General features: G+C 41.5%; 1 long non-coding RNA gene across 2 annotated transcripts; it reads left to right on the top strand.

Annotated features, from left to right (window-relative positions):
* Positions 1–2599: 2599 nt before the first annotated feature.
* Positions 2600–5899, top strand: LOC311008007. 2 transcript variants are annotated; one of them, XR_014596468.1, is made up of 3 exons: positions 2600–2724; positions 4192–4476; positions 5691–5899. It is a non-coding gene; the product is annotated as an uncharacterized lncRNA (long non-coding RNA). The 2 variants fall into 2 exon arrangements; XR_014596469.1 differs by having other exon boundaries at positions 2604–2682.
* The last annotated feature ends 11746 nt before the right edge of the window (positions 5900–17645 follow it).

The raw sequence follows: 17645 nt of genomic DNA, 5'->3' as shown, positions 1-17645 counted from the left end.
ATTTTGAGTTTGAGTGGATCGGCTACGAAGAAAGGAGTTGGTTAAGTTTAGTAAAAAGATCAGGGGTCTCATTTATAACCGTTGCGTACGCACAAAACGGGGCTGAAAGTGGCGTACGTGACTTTTTACGCCAAGGTTGTGATCTATAAAAAACAAACTTGACGGGAGAATCTGCGCAGCTCTAAGCAAACTCTGACCCATGCGTACGCATGGTTTGGAGGAAAAGGGGAATTGGCGACACAGACGGTGTGGTGGTGAACTGAAGTCAGACTCAGGAAATGATGATTGAGAAGAACGATTATGTTTTTATTATCGGCCGTCACACATTTAATTTCAACCCGTATGCGTTAGATCCATGTTGCCACGGTGATTTAATTCAACAGCGCCCTTATTTTGCATCAGACTGGTGTTTCAGAAACATCTTCTTAGAATCTAACTTAAAATTCAAAATCAAAATTCCTTCTCTATATTTAATCACCACCGTCTCTCCGTCATATTGTCCACTCCCAGAGCGCAGGAGGAGGAGAGGACGCCGCGGCTGCATGGGATAAATACATGGTGTAAATAACTATATGTTCCTATGATACTGTAAACATATGATCGAGAGTCAATTCAATCTCAAACCCTGGAGAAAAAAAATCCAGTAATCGTTCCCATAATTGTTACATTCTGTTTTCTTGTTATCAAGAGAAGTGTCATGTTTGATCATTCCTCAGAATGTAACTGATTCCGCTAATTATTCAAAGTTTTATCGATCAGTCTAATTACTGTAAATGTATGAATACAGCGGTGATCCCCGTGCGTAATTCTGCACCATGGCACCGCTGGAGGAGAAAGGAGGGAGAGGGAGACCATGATGAATGGTTAATAACTCTTTCAGATTAAAACTGTTGTCATTGTTGTAACTATGTGCCGAACCGGGTCCAGCATGTGAGAGGCAGCGCAACAAAACAACACCGCGTGCGCTCTGAGCCGCTGACGCCGTTAACAGCTGCAGCAACACGTCACGTCGCCACTTTCACACCTGCAGCTAATTCACAACAGCGACAGAACAACAGCACGTCAGGCTCATTGACATGCAGATCGCATTCATGTGGTGGTTTGCATTGACCATCTACGGTTAAAACAGGGCGTGAACAGGGCGGAACGTGAAGCGGATTCAGCTGCGCACAATTGTAGGAACTCTGTGATTTATAAAGGGAAGTTTGCTTGCAAGTGTGCGTACGCAGGGTTTTATAAGTCTGAATATTTACTGGCGCACGCAAAACCTGGCTTTTGGGCGTACGTACACTTTTAGTAACAATCCCACGCACAGTTTTATAAATGAGACCCCAGGTAGAGTGTAGACAGGCCAGATCAGTTTAAGTGAGAAGTGTGCCATATTAGGTTTAGGCAATGAATAAAGGAGCTGATTAAACAACAGAAAAAGAATTTCAGCAGTCGATTTCCAGCAGAGGAGGAGAACTATGGATATTTACCTTATGTTTCATATTTACCGTCATTTAACAGCATAATAAATGACTTGTAGCTTGTTACAGGGACAGTGGAGGCTCTCTGCCTTCCACACCGCTGCTGAAAACCAAACCTGCGCTCAGAGCCTCCCCTGTCACTGCTTGTCTCTGTGGAAAAAAAAAAAAAGGAGCTCGGTGGAAGTCCGCGACAGTAAACGTGTTTATGACAGATAAGACTACACAAATATACCCATCCTAACATGTATATGATAATATAATATTATTTTTGAAAAAATATAGCTTTTAATAAATATTCTACATTATTCAAGCTTTAATTTTAGTAAAAAGACCAGTAGAGTGTAGAAGGAAGTCCAATGTCCAGAAAGTAGTTAGGAGCACGTTTGAGGTCATTTGTAGTCGATAAATCTGACGGCAGTAACTTCAGACGAGATTAAAAATTATCAGCAGGTAACGGCAGTCTCCACTTGGTAGGAAGCGCAGTGATGTAAATCGAACGGGTCCTAGAGCTGCGGTCCTAGAGCTGCGGTCCTAGACCTGCGGTCGGTCCTAGAGCTACGGATACTCCGGTACTGCAGCTTCACCCTACTCGCTTTTTTACTTCTGCCCTTATTTTAGCTTCAAACACGGTATAAAAGGTGTTTGTGTGAAAATTATATTACTGAACAAAACATCTAAGTATCATAAACTTGTGTTTAATTGCCGATCTTTTTTTTTTTTTTTTTTTTTTTCAAAGGAGGTTAATTCGAAAGCAACTGGACTTAGTTATTTGTCTAAGTTGTCTAAGTCCAGTTGCTTTCGAATTAACCTCCTTTGAAATACTATGACCTGGGCAAATGAGAATATGCACCGGCTTATTGCAGATCTTATTTTCTGACATGATCCAAAATGCAATGCAAAAATCCCAAGGGGAACCAGCGTGATGCTAAAGTTCCAGGTTTTGACGTCAGCCCTGGCACACTCTATTTTCATGCTGCTTAATAATAAAATGAAATTTTATTACTATTATTTGATTATTGCACCCTATCCTGTTGGCAAACCCAGTTAGTTCTGTGCATGCCCAGTTACAGGGGGGGGGCGGGGGTTGCTCTTCAGGGCATGTCTGTGTCCCCCCCCCCCCAGTTAACTTTTGATTCTTCATCGCACGCAGCCCAACGTCGGCCATCTCCCTGTGAGTCTTCAGCGCATGCAGCTCAACGTTGACCATCTCCCTGTAAGTCTTCAGTGCACGCAGCTCAACATCGGCCATCTCCTAGTGGGTCTAAACATCAATAATACTCTGACAAATCACACAGGCAGCCCCATGTTCTCCCCCAGCGACAGGTCAGGACAGTCTGAGGACAGACAGCTTGGAGGTTGAAGTTTAATGAAATGCACTGTCAGCTGCTGTAGTAGCGGAAACTCAGCTCCATCATGACGAGAGGTTTTTTTTTTTTTAATTTAGCTCTGGTAGCAACCCGGCTAAAATACGGGAGGACAAATTACTGGCACAGAGCCGTTGTGTTTATCAAAACACATAATCCATGACTATTTTTGTCTAGTTTTAGTAAATGAAAATTGTATTTTAGTCTTTCTTTAGTAATGCAATTCTATTTAACCAAGTCAATATAGTATAGACCAGTGGTTCCCAAACTTTTTTGTCTTGCGTACCCCCTGAGCCGTTTTGCCATACCACGAGTACCCCCTCCCTCATGACCACTTTTGGAGAATCATCAACACGTATAACGTAACACAACTGATTAAGAAACGAAAATCATTTCAATTTCTCTCTTCAATTTGTACAAAGACATTTTACACATATTCTCCTGCATTTTAGTTGTTTCTGGCTGTTGTGGCGTTTGACTGTGGTCAAATGTGTCTTCACAGAGTTGTAGGATTGTCACAATACTAAAATTTCAAACTCAATGCCAATACCCAGGAAAATATAGAATATGACATCACATTCAATACAGCAGCAGTGCCTCCCAGCTTATTATTGTTCCATTATTTTATTTTTATAATAATCAAAAGGACTTATAACAGATGTTTTTTTTAAATGAAAAGCTAACTAAGAGTTGTGCAATTCCAGCGTGTTGCTATTGTTTCATTACATTCATTACAGTCTATGATTACAATGCATCTCCTCTCCTCTGTCGGGCGGGGCTCCCTCCCCCCTCCCCCCTCCCTCACAACACACATACGTGCATGCAGACAGCGGAGAAAAAGAGAGGAGACAACAGAGGAGTGTTGCCGTTAATATCGCCGTTTTAAATTCACCCTACGTGCGTCTAGTTCTGTGTAACTCTGTTACTCACTCAGGTCCAAACGCTCTGGACGCTGCCTGCTCTGCTCTGCTCTGCCTGTCGAGTGCGCGCGTCGGGCGCTGTGGGGGCGCGCTGTTAATATCGATACTTTTAGAAATCAGTCATGTATCCAGATGCGCCGTTTTGCATCGATACTTTTGACAACTATACAAAGCTGTGCTACAGGTTGTTGTCTTCTGGGGGGAACTAGTTGTGGCGCACGTACCATTTCAGTAATGGGCTTCTGAAGTGACTCGGAATATCTACTTATCATCTTGGTGATAAATTAATTAATGTTTCTACGTACCCCTGCAATGTGCTCACGTACCCCTAGGGGTACGCGTACCACACTTTGGGAACCACTGGTATAGACAAAGCCAAACTTTTTAGTCAAACCCATTTCACAATTCAAACAAGGTTATCTTATTATAATCTTATAGACTCCAGAGTGGACTGGCAGCTCCGGCGGGAACTGCGGCGACGGCCTCTCAAGCGGGTTGGCGCCTACAACACACGGCTGAGAAGCTGGTTGCCTCCCTCCTCGGGCTACAAATCGGCGGTGGTTCAGCCCCTGGTCTAGCCCCAGTGAAACAACATCGACGGCCTCTACAGCAGGTGGGCGCCTACAGTGAACGGCTGAGCAGCAGGATGCCCCCATTCAGCAACAACAGTGTCCAACAACAAGCCACCACCGTGTGTAAAGGACACCATCAAAGAAGTGGTGGGTGAGTTAAAAACTGAGGTCCACTCAAAAAATCACCTTGTAAGAAGAAACGGTACACAAAATTGAACATAAACATTAAAGGGATAGTTCAACATTTTGGCAAACTGGCCCATTGCCATAATCGCTATAGTCATAGCAGTAGGTTCGTTACCTTTAATTGTCGGTGTAAGCTATTTTTAGAACGGTGAAGCAGAGCCGTGAGCTGCTCAGGGCTGTGCTATGGAGGCTAAAGGAATTTCTTGGTTTCCCTCATCAAACTCATCAAATACACAACCCAACAACTCCACAAGGCTGTCATGGACAAGTTGTGACCTGCACACGCCACGCTATGACATATGTTACGAGACAGGAGTTGTTTTAGAGGTAAATTCATGCAAAACCGCTGATGCGCATTGCGTTCAGGGACAGTTTTTCAGCAAGCAGTCTCTGTATTTACCTAGAAAACGGCTCAGTTTCGTAACATTTCATTTATCTCATAGCGTGGCGATTGTGCAGGTCACAACTTGTCCACGAAAGCGTTTTGGAGTTTTGGGATTTTGTATTTGATGATGGAAACCAAGAAATTCCTTTAGCCTCCGTGGCGTAGCTCTGAGCAGCCTGCTGCTCCGCCGTTCTAAAAACAGCTTATACTGACAAATAAAGGTAACAAACCTACTGCTATGACTATAGGGATTATGGCAATGGGCCAATTTGCCAAAATGTTGAACTATCCCTTAATCAAGCTCAGGTGATCTGGGACCCAAAATGTAAACCAAGGGGTCTATTTGGCAGGCATTTAAATATTCAGAGTATTTTGCCCAAGTGTGATCAAGTCCAACATTTATGAACTAACACAAATCTAGACTTTTGTATGAATGTGTGTGAATGCGTAGCTCACATGTGGCAAAGCAAGCCACAGACGTTGACATCGACAAACATATCATGAAGTGGGCTCGAACAACAACCACAGCGGATGTCACCAGAGTTAAAACACAGACAGACTGGAAGCAACTGATTTAAACATCAGTTGCTTCCAGTCTGTTACCTGACTGAACATTTTGAACATCATGAACATTTTCTACTAGGGCTGCAACGATTAATCGACTATTTTTTAGAAGAATAAAAAGTCCAAATTCTCTGGTTCTGGCTTCTTAAATATGAATATTTTCCGGTTTCTCTAGTCTATGACAGTAAAGTGAATATCTTTTTTTCTTATTTTTCTTTTCCAGGTCCAAGGTTCCGAACAAGAGGCTGAGGATGACCTGCGATGATGATGATGATGACCGGTGATGTCACTCTCCCCTCACTGCTACCCCTCTCTACAACCTTCACACATATGGCCAGCAAAGGCCTGGTTAATACTCGTGCTGCTGACGTTAATCACAAAGGCGTATCAAGGATCACAATGCACGCCTCACCCATCTATATGCATACTTAATGCTAGAGACTGTTCCTCCTGGATGAGCTTTCCCTGTTAGCAGGTTAAAGGGTGTCTGCCTTGTTCTCATGTTTATAATCAAAATGAGAGAGAGAGAAGAGATTTGACGTGTTAAAAACCAAGCCTATTTTTTAGGCCTTTTCTCAAAAATTGCATATAAAATGAGTATATCTCTGCAACCACAAGGTCTATTTGAATACTTTTGGTGTTATAGTAAAGGGGAAAAAATTGAGAAACTGCCGAGATGTGTAAATTTCAGTATATGTGTCACTGGTGAAGAGTAAATGAAGACAACACACAGCAAAAATTAAATAAATTGAATATTCCCCTTAAAAAAAACAAAAACATTTTTGATTACTGGCTCTATCTCTGCAGCGGATTGGTTGGTTCATGGTTGACAGCTCAGAGGCACGTTGATGTGATGGGCTGTCAATCACAATCAGCACAATCCACATGCATGCTGTTGTGTGTGCGCTCGTAAAGGTTCCCCGCTCCTAAAGCCCGTCCGGACCGTCAAAGTTCAACTGGAATTATTGTGGATTTACCCATAAAACAAACGTTTCACGGCAAAACAGCAAAGGTAAGAGGAAATGTACAACCATGTTTTGGCCAAGCAGTGTGTGTTTGCTCGACTTTGCTGGTTTTTGGCTCTCTCTCTGCCGTGCTTCTGTGTAGCCACGGCGGCTATGTAACGTTTCAATGTTTGTAGGCGCCCGCTCTTTCATATGAGCGGTAGCTGATGTGTTCTGCATAATGTACAGTAGTATACGAGCCAGAAATGTGGCGACTGAGTCCACACAGAGGTGCTTCATGAAGTTTTATGTTTAGTTGTTTATTTGAGTAGTGTTCGGGCTGTGTTTGGGTCATATAAACATGGTTTTCATGTAAATATGTAGGCTACAGTGTTAATAAAGAGCACTTTGTTGAAAGCAAAGCATTGTGATTGTTTTATCACTCAGACAAAACTTGATTAGCCATTAAAACACATTGGTGTGATAATATTTCACACTTAAATGTGTTTTATTGGTAAATTAAGTTATTTTTAATCTTCCAAGAGCTTTTGTTCAAATGTGGATCACATCTGTCCTGGATCTGGACCGGATATTTGGTCGACTTTGCGGATCCGGTTCGGGTCCGTTTCCGAACTGTAAAGCTGATCTGTGCCGGATCTGGGCCAGGGTGCAAATATTATCTGGAACGGATCCGTTTTCAGGATTAGTGCCGGATTTTGGACTACATCCGGCCCAGATCCATTTGCTGTCTGGGGAGTCCAACGCAGATGTTTGGTTGAAATCGGGCCGGTGGTTTTGGAGAAAATGACCAAAAACCAAACAGGCGAATTTAAAAAGACGACAGGCGCGCGGATATTTGTTTTTTTTTTCTTTTTGACCAAAATAAAAAATTTCTTCAAATTTCTCCAAACTCGGATATATCATCGGTGGGTCCGAGTGGAGTCCATCGCAGAAGTTTGGTTGAAATCGAGCCGGTGGTTTTGGAGAAAATGACCAAAAACCAAACAGGCGAATTTTATGTTTTTTTGACCAAAAAAAAAAATTTCTTCAAATTTCTCCAAACTCTGATATATCATCGGGGGGTCCGAGGGGAGTCCAACGCAGAAGTTTGGTTGAAATCGGGGCGGTGGTTTTGGAGAAAATGACCAAAAACCAAACAGGCCATTTTAAAAAAGACGACAGGGGGGAGGGTTACGTTTTTTTTTTTTTTGACCAAAAAAAAAAAATTTCTTCAAATTTCTCCAAACTCGGATATATCATCGGGGGGTTCGAGGGGAGTCCAACGCAGAAGTTTGGTTGAAATCGGGGCGGTGGTTTTGGAGAAAATGACCAAAAACCAAACAGGCGAATTTAATGTTTTTTTTGTTTTTTTTGACCAAAAAAAAAAAATTTCTTCAAATTTCTCCAAACTCGGATATATCATCGGGGGGTCCGAGGGGAGTCCAACGCAGAAGTTTGGTTGAAATCGGGCCGGTGGTTTTGGAGAAACTGACCAAAAACCAAACAGGCGATTTTAAAAAGACGACTTTTTTTTTTTGACCAAAAATTTAAATTTCTTCAAATTTCTCCAAACTCGGATATATCATCAGGGGGTCCGAGGGGAGTCCAACACAGAAGGTTTGGTTGAAATCGGGCCGGTGGTTTTGGAGAAAATGACCAAAAACCAAACAGGCGATTTTAAAAAGACGACGGTTTTTCTTTTTTGACCAAAAATTAAAATTTCTTCAAATTTCTCCAAACTCGGATATATCATCTGGGGGTCCGAGGGGAGTCCAACGGAGAAGGTTTGGTTGAAATCGGGCCGGTGGTTTTGGAGAAAATGACCAAAAACCAAACAGGCGATTTTAAAAAGACGACGGTTTTTCTTTTTTGACCAAAAATTAAAATTTCTTCAAATTTCTCCAAACTTGGATTTATCATCGGGGGGTCTGAGGGGAGTCCAACACAGAAGGTTTGGTTGAAATCGGGCAGGTGGTTTTGGAGAAAATTACCAAAAACCAAACTTCTGCGTTGGACTCCCCTCGGACCCCCCGATGATATATCCGAGTTTGGAGAAATTAAAAAAAAAAATTTCTTTGGTCAAAAAAAAAAAAAAAACATGAAATTCGCCTGTTTGGTTTTTGGTCATTTTCTCCAAAACCCCAAACCCGATTTCAACCAAACTTCTGCGTTGGACTCCCCTCGGACCCCCCGATGATATATCAGAGTTTGGACAAATTTGAAGAAATTTTTTTTTTTTGGTCAAAAAAACATAAAATTCGCCTGTTTGGTTTTTGGTTATTTTCTCCAAAACCACCGCCCCGATTTCAACCAAACTTCTGCGTTGGACTCCCCTCGGACCCCCCGATGATATATCCGAGTTTGGAGAAATTTGAAGATTTTTTTTTTTTTTGGTCAAAAAAAAAGAAACGTAACCCTCCCCCCTGTCGTCTTTTTTAAAATGGCCTGTTTGGTTTTTGGTCATTTTCTCCAAAACCACCGCCCCGATTTCAAACAAACTTCTGCGTTGGACTCCCCTCGGACCCCCCGATGATATATCCGAGTTTGTAGAAATTTGAAAAAAAAACTTTTTTTTGGTCAAAAAAAAAAAAAGTAACCCTCCCCCCTGTCGTCTTTTTTAAAATGGCCTGTTTGGTTTTTGGTCATTTTCTCCAAAACCACCGCCCCGATTTCAACCAAACTTCTGCGTTGGACTCCCCTCGGACCCCCCGATGATATATCCGAGTTTGGAGAAATTTGAAGAAATTTTTTTTTTTTGGTCAAAAAAAAAAAAACCGTAACCCTCCCCCCTGTCGTCTTTTTTAAAATGGCCTGTTTGGTTTTTGGTAATTTTCTCCAAAACCACCGCCCCGATTTCAACCAAACTTCTGCGTTGGACTCCCCTCGGACCCCCCGATGATATATCCGAGTTTGGAGAAATTTGAAGAAATTTTTTTTTTTTGGTCAAAAAAAAAAAACCGTAACCCTCCCCCCTGTCGTCTTTTTTAAAATGGCCTGTTTGGTTTTTGGTAATTTTCTCCAAAACCACCGCCCCGATTTCAACCAAACTTCTGCGTTGGACTCCCCTCGGACCCCCCGATGATATATCCGAGTTTGGAGAAATTTGAAGAATTTTTTTTTTTTTGGTAAAAAAAAACATGAAATTCGCCTGTTTGGTTTTTGGTAATTTTCTCCAAAACCACCGCCCCGATTTCAACCAAACTTCTGCGTTGGACTCCCCTCGGACCCCCCGATGATATATCCGAGTTTGGAGAAATTTGAAGAAATTTTTTTTTTTTGGTCAAAAAAAAAAAAAACGTAACACTCCCCCCTGTCGTCTTTTTTAAAATGGCCTGTTTGGTTTTTGGTCATTTTCTCCAAAACCACCGCCCCGATTTCAACCAAACTTGTGCGTTGGACTCCCCTCGGACCCCCCGATGATATATCCGAGTTTGGAGAAATTTGAAGAAAATTTTTTTTTTGGTCAAAAAAAACAAAAAAAACATGAGATTCGCCTGTTTGGTTTTTGGTCATTTTCTCCAAAACCACCGCCCCGATTTCAACCAAACTTCTGCTTTGGACTCCCCTCGGACCCCCCGATGATATATCCGAGTTTGGAGAAATTTGAAGAAATTTTTTTTTTTTGGTCAAAAAAAAAAAAACCGTAACACTCCCCCCTGTCGTCTTTTTTAAAATGGCCCGTTTGGTTTTTGGTCATTTTCTCCAAAACCACCGCCCCGATTTCAACCAAACTTCTGCGTTGGACTCCCCTCGGACCCCCCGATGATATATCCGAGTTTGGAGAAATTTGAAGAAATTTTTTTTTTTTGGTCAAAAAAAAAAAAACGTAACACTCCCCCCTGTCGTCTTTTTTAAAATGGACTGTTTGGTTTTTGGTCATTTTCTCTAAAACCACCGCCCCGATTTCAACCAAACTTCTGCGTTGGACTCCCCTCGGACCCCCCGATGATATATCCGAGTTTGGAGAAATTTGAAGAAATTTTTTTTTTTTGGTCAAAAAAAAAAAAACTTAACACTCCCCCCTGTCGTCTTTTTTAAAATGGCCCGTTTGGTTTTTGGTCATTTTCTCCAAAACCACCGCCCCGATTTCAACCAAACTTCTGCGTTGGACTCCCCTCGGACCCCCCGATGATATATCCGAGTTTGGAGAAATTTGAAGATTTTTTTTTTTTTTGGACAAAAAAAAAAAACGTAACACTCCCCCCTGTCGTCTTTTTTAAAATGGCCTGTTTGGTTTTTGGTAATTTTCTCCAAAACCACCGCCCCGATTTCAACCAAACTTCTGCGTTGGACTCCCCTCGGACCCCCCGATGATATATCCGAGTTTGGAGAAATTTGAAGAAAAATTTTTTTTTTGGTCAAAAAAAACAAAAAAAAACATGAAATTCGCCTGTTTGGTTTTTGGTCATTTTCTCCAAAACCACCGCCCCGATTTCAACCAAACTTCTGCGTTGGACTCCCCTCGGACCCCCCGATGATATATCCGAGTTTGGAGAAATTTGAAGAAATTTTTTTTTTTTGGTCAAAAAAAAAAAACCGTAACACTCCCCCCTGTCGTCTTTTTTAAAATGGCCTGTTTGGTTTTTGGTCATTTTCTCTAAAACCACCGCCCCGATTTCAACCAAACTTCTGCGTTGGACTCCCCTCGGACCCCCCGATGATATATCCGAGTTTGGAGAAATTTGAAGAATTTTTTTTTTTTGGTCAAGAAAAAAAAAAACGTAACACTCCCCCCTGTCGTCTTTTTTAAAATGGCCTGTTTGGTTTTTGGTCATTTTCTCCAAAACCACCGCCCCGATTTCAACCAAACTTCTGCGTTGGACTCCCCTCGGACCCCCCGATGATATATCCGAGTTTGGAGAAATTTGAAGAAATTTTTTTTTTTTGGTCAAAAAAAAAAAAACGTAACACTCCCCCCTGTCGTCTTTTTTAAAATGGCCCGTTTGGTTTTTGGTCATTTTCTCCAAAACCACCGCCCCGATTTCAACCAAACTTCTGCGTTGGACTCCCTCGGACCCCCCGATGATATATCCGAGTTTGGAGAAATTTGAAGAAATTTTTTTTTTTTGGTCAAAAAAAAAAAAACGTAACACTCACCCCTGTCGTCTTTTTTAAAATGGCCTGTTTGGTTTTTGGTAATTTTCTCCAAAACCACCGCCCCGATTTCAACCAAACTTCTGCGTTGGACTCCCCTCGGACCCCCCGATGATATATCCGAGTTTGGAGAAATTTGAAGAATTTTTTTTTTTTTGGTCAAAAAAAAAAAAAACGTAACCCTCCCCCCTGTCGTCTTTTTTAAAATGGCCTTTTTGGTTTTTGGTCATTTTCTCCAAAACCACCGCCCCGATTTCAACCAAACTTGTGCGTTGGACTCCCCTCGGACCCCCCGATGATATATCCGAGTTTGGAGAAATTTGAAGAAAATTTTTTTTTTGGTCAAAAAAAACAAAAAAAACATGAAATTCGCCTGTTTGGTTTTTGGTCATTTTCTCCAAAACCACCGCCCCGATTTCAACCAAACTTCTGCGTTGGACTCCCCTCGGACCCCCCGATGATATATCCGAGTTTGGAGAAATTTGAAGAAATTTTTTTTTTTGGTCAAAAAAACAACAACGTAACACTCCCCCCTGTCGTCTTTTTTAAAATGGCCTGTTTGGTTTTTGGTCATTTTCTCTAAAACCACCGCCCCGATTTCAACCAAACTTCTGCATTTGACTCCCCTCGGACCCCCCGATGATATATCCGAGTTTGGAGAAATTTGAAGAAATTTTTTTTTTTTGGTCAAAAAAACAAAAACGTAACACTCCCCCCTGTCGTCTTTTTTAAAATGGCCTGTTTGGTTTTTGGTCATTTTCTCCAAAACCACCGCCCCGATTTCAACCAAACTTCTGCGTTGGACTCCCCTCGGACCCCCCGATGATATATCCGAGTTTGGAGAAATTTGAAGAAATTTTTTTTTTTGGTCAAAAAAAAAAAAAACGTAACACTCCACCCTGTCGTCTTTTTTAAAATGGCCTGTTTGGTTTTTGGTCATTTTCTCCAAAACCACCGCCCCGATTTCAACCAAACTTCTGCGTTGGACTCCCCTCGGACCCCCCGATGATATATCCGAGTTTGGAGAAATTTGAAGAATTTTTTTTTTTTTGGTCAAAAAAAAAAAAAAACGTAACCCTCCCCCCTGTCGTCTTTTTTAAAATGGCCTTTTTGGTTTTTGGTCATTTTCTCCAAAACCACCGCCCCGATTTCAACCAAACTTGTGCGTTGGACTCCCCTCGGACCCCCCGATGATATATCCGAGTTTGGAGAAATTTGAAGAAAATTTTTTTTTGGTCAAAAAAAACAAAAAAAACATGAAATTCGCCTGTTTGGTTTTTGGTCATTTTCTCCAAAACCACCGCCCCGATTTCAACCAAACTTCTGCGTTGGACTCCCCTCGGACCCCCCGATGATATATCCGAGTTTGGAGAAATTTGAAGAAATTTTTTTTTTTTGGTCAAAAAAAAAAACCCGAAACACTCCCCCCTGTCGTCTTTTTTAAAATGGCCTGTTTGGTTTTTGGTCATTTTCTCCAAAACCACCGCCCCGATTTCAACCAAACTTCTGCGTTGGACTCCCCTCGGACCCCCCGATGATATATCCGAGTTTGGAGAAATTTGAAGAATTTTTTTTTTTTTGGTCAAAAAAAAAAAAACGTAACACTCCCCCCTGTCGTCTTTTTTAAAATGGCCCGTTTGGTTTTTGGTCATTTTCTCCAAAACCACCGCCCCGATTTCAACCAAACTTCTGCGTTGGACTCCCCTCGGACCCCCCGATGATATATCCGAGTTTGGAGAAATTTGAAGAAATTTTTTTTTTTGGTCAAAAAAAAAAAAACGTAACACTCACCCCTGTCGTCTTTTTTAAAATGGCCTGTTTGGTTTTTGGTAATTTTCTCCAAAACCACCGCCCCGATTTCAACCAAACTTCTGCGTTGGACTCCCCTCGGACCCCCCGATGATATATCCGAGTTTGGAGAAATTTGAAGAAATTTTTTTTTTTTGGTCAAAAAAAAAAAAACGTAACACTCACCCCTGTCGTCTTTTTTAAAATGGCCTGTTTGGTTTTTGGTAATTTTCTCCAAAACCACCGCCCCGATTTCAACCAAACTTCTGCGTTGGACTCCCCTCGGACCCCCCGATGATATATCCGAGTTTGGAGAAATTTGAAGAATTTTTTTTTTTTTGGTCAAAAAAAAAAAAACGTAACCCTCCCCCCTGTCGTCTTTTTTAAAATGGCCTTTTTGGTTTTTGGTCATTTTCTCCAAAACCACCGCCCCGATTTCAACCAAACTTCTGCGTTGGACTCCCCTCGGACCCCCCGATGATATATCCGAGTTTGGAGAAATTTGAAGAAAATTTTTTTTTTGGTCAAAAAAAAACAAAAAAAACATGAAATTCGCCTGTTTGGTTTTTGGTCATTTTCTCCAAAACCACCGCCCCGATTTCAACCAAACTTCTGCGTTGGACTCCCCTCGGACCCCCCGATGATATATCCGAGTTTGGAGAAATTTGAAGAAATTTTTTTTTTTGGTCAAAAAAACAACAACGTAACACTCCCCCCTGTCGTCTTTTTTAAAATGGCCTGTTTGGTTTTTGGTCATTTTCTCTAAAACCACCGCCCCGATTTCAACCAAACTTCTGCGTTGGACTCCCCTCGGACCCCCCGATGATATATCCGAGTTTGGAGAAATTTGAAGAAATTTTTTTTTTGGTCAAAAAAACAAAAACGTAACACTCCCCCCTGTCGTCTTTTTTAAAATGGCCTGTTTGGTTTTTGGTCATTTTCTCCAAAACCACCGCCCCGATTTCAACCAAACTTCTTCGTTGGACTCCCCTCGGACCCCCCGATGATATATCCGAGTTTGGAGAAATTTGAAGAAATTTTTTTTTTTGGTCAAAAAAAAAAAAAACGTAACACTCCACCCTGTCGTCTTTTTAAAATGGCCTGTTTGGTTTTTGGTCATTTTCTCCAAAACCACACCGCCCCGATTTCAACCAAACTTCTGCGTTGGACTCCCTCGGACCCCCGATGATATATCCGAGTTTGGAGAAATTTGAAGAATTTTTTTTTTTTTGGTCAAAAAAAAAAAAAAACGTAACCCTCCCCCCTGTCGTCTTTTTTAAAATGGCCTTTTTGGTTTTTGGTCATTTTTCTCCAAAACCACCGCCCCGATTTCAACCAAACTTGTGCGTTGGACTCCCCTCGGACCCCCCGATGATATATCCGAGTTTGGAGAAATTTGAAGAAAATTTTTTTTTTGGTCAAAAAAAACAAAAAAAACATGAAATTCGCCTGTTTGGTTTTTGGTCATTTTCTCCAAAACCACCGCCCCGATTTCAACCAAACTTCTGCGTTGGACTCCCCCTCGGACCCCCCCGATGATATATCCGAGTTTGGAGAAATTTGAAGAAATTTTTTTTTTTTGGTCAAAAAAAAAAAAAGGACCACTCCCCCCTGTCGTCTTTTTTAAAATGGCCTGTTTGGTTTTTGGTCATTTTCTCCAAAACCACCGCCCGATTTCAACCAAACTTCTGCGTTGGACTCCCCTCGACCCCCCGATGATATATCCGAGTTTGGAGAAATTTGAAGAATTTTTTTTTTTTTGGTCAAAAAAACAACAACGTAACACTCCCCCCTGTCGTCTTTTTTAAATGGCCTGTTTGGTTTTTGGTCATTTTCTCCAAAACCACCGCCCCGATTTCAACCCAACTTCTGCGTTGGACTCCCCTCGAACCCCCCGATGACTAGTATCCCGAGTTTGGTAGAAATTGAAGAAAAATTTTTTTTTTTTGGTCAAAAAAAAAAAAACGTAACACTCACCTGTCGATTTTTTAAAATGGCCTGTTTGGTTTTGGTCATTTTCTCCAAAACCACCGCCCCGATTTCAACCAAACTTCTGCGTTGGACTCCCCTCGGACCCCCCGATGATATATCCGAGTTTGGAGAAATTTGAAGAAATTTTTTTTTTTGGTCAAAAAAAACAAAAAAAACATGAAATTCGCCTGTTTGGTTTTTGGTCATTTTCTCCAAAACCACCGCCCCGATTTCAACCAAACTTCTGCGTTGGACTCCCCTCGGACCCCCCGATGATATATCCGAGTTTGGAGAAATTTGAAGAAATTTTTTTTTTTTGGTCAAAAAAAAAAAAACGTAACACTCCCCCCTGTCGTCTTTTTTAAAATGGCCTGTTTGGTTTTTGGTCATTTTCTCCAAAACCACCGCCCCGATTTCAACCAAACTTCTGCGTTGGACTCCCCTCGGACCCCCCGATGATATATCCGAGTTTGGAGAAATTTGAAGAAATTTTTTTTTTTGGTCAAAAAAAACAAAAAAAACATGAAATTCGCCTGTTTGGTTTTTGGTCATTTTCTCCAAAACCACCGCCCCGATTTCAACCAAACTTCTGCGTTGGACTCCCCTCGGACCCCCCGATGATATATCCGAGTTTGGAGAAATTTGAAGAAATTTTTTTTTTTGGTCAAAAAAAACAAAAAAAACATGAAATTCGCCTGTTTGGTTTTTGGTCATTTTCTCCAAAACCACCGCCCCGATTTCAACCAAACTTCTGCGTTGGACTCCCCTCGGACCCCCCGATGATATATCCGAGTTTGGAGAAATTTGAAGAAATTTTTTTTTTTTGGTCAAAAAAAAAAAAACGTAACACTCCCCCCTGTCGTCTTTTTTAAAATGGCCTGTTTGGTTTTTGGTCATTTTCTCCAAAACCACCGCCCCGATTTCAACCAAACTTCTGCGTTGGACTCCCCTCGGACCCCCCGATGATATATCCGAGTTTGGAGAAATTTGAAGAAATTTTTTTTTTTGGTCAAAAAAAACAAAAAGAACACTCCCCCTGTCGTCTTAGCCTGTTTGGTTTTTGGTCATTTTCTCCAAAACCACCGCCCCGATTTCAACCAAACTTCTGCGTTGGACTCCCCTCGGACCCCCCGATGATATATCCGAGTTTGGAGAAATTTGAAGAAATTTTTTTTTTTTGGTCAAAAAAAAAAAAACGTAACACTCCCCCCTGTCGTCTTTTTTAAAATGGCCTGTTTGGTTTTTGGTCATTTTCTCCAAAACCACCGCCCCGATTTCAACCAAACTTCTGCGTTGGACTCCCCTCGGACCCCCCGATGATATATCCGAGTTTGGAGAAATTTGAAGAAATTTTTTTTTTTGGTCAAAAAAAAACAAAAAAAACATGAAATTCGCCTGTTTGGTTTTTGGTCATTTTCTCCAAAACCACCGCCCCGATTTCAACCAAACTTCTGCGTTGGACTCCCCTCGGACCCCCCGATGATATATCCGAGTTTGGAGAAATTTGAAGAAATTTTTTTTTTTTGGTCAAAAAAAAAAAAACGTAACACTCCCCCCTGTCGTCTTTTTTAAAATGGCCTGTTTGGTTTTTGGTCATTTTCTCCAAAACCACCGCCCCGATTTCAACCAAACTTCTGCGTTGGACTCCCCTCGGACCCCCCGATGATATATCCGAGTTTGGAGAAATTTGAAGAAATTTTTTTTTTTGGTCAAAAAAAAAAAAAAAAACATGAAATTCGCCTGTTTGGTTTTTGGTCATTTTCTCCAAAACCACCGCCCCGATTTCAACCAAACTTCTGCGTTGGACTCCCCTCGGACCCCCCGATGATATATCCGAGTTTGGAGAAATTTGAAGAAATTTTTTTTTTTTGGTCAAAAAAAAAAAAACGTAACACTCCCCCCTGTCGTCTTTTTTAAAATGGCCTGTTTGGTTTTTGGTCATTTTCTCCAAAACCACCGCCCCGATTTCAACCAAACTTCTGCGTTGGACTCCCCTCGGACCCCCCGATGATATATCCGAGTTTGGAGAAATTTGAAGAAATTTTTTTTTTTTGGTAAAAAAAAAAAAAACGTAACACTCCCCCCTGTCGTCTTTTTTAAAATGGCCTGTTTGGTTTTTGGTCATTTTCTCCAAAACCACCGCCCCGATTTCAACCAAACTTCTGCGTTGGACTCCCCTCGGACCCCCCGATGATATATCCGAGTTTGGAGAAATTTGAAGAAATTTTTTTTTTTTGGTCAAAAAAAAAAAAACGTAACACTCCCCCCTGTCGTCTTTTTTAAAATGGCCTGTTTGGTTTTTGGTCATTTTCTCCAAAACCACCGCCCCGATTTCAACCAAACTTCTGCGTTGGACTCCCCTCGGACCCCCCGATGATATATCCGAGT

This window comes from Trachurus trachurus (assembly GCF_905171665.1).
Source record: "Trachurus trachurus genome assembly, contig: scaffold_205_arrow_ctg1, whole genome shotgun sequence".
Taxonomy (NCBI): domain Eukaryota; kingdom Metazoa; phylum Chordata; class Actinopteri; order Carangiformes; family Carangidae; genus Trachurus; species Trachurus trachurus.
This window is presented reverse-complemented; position numbering and strand designations above follow the sequence as displayed.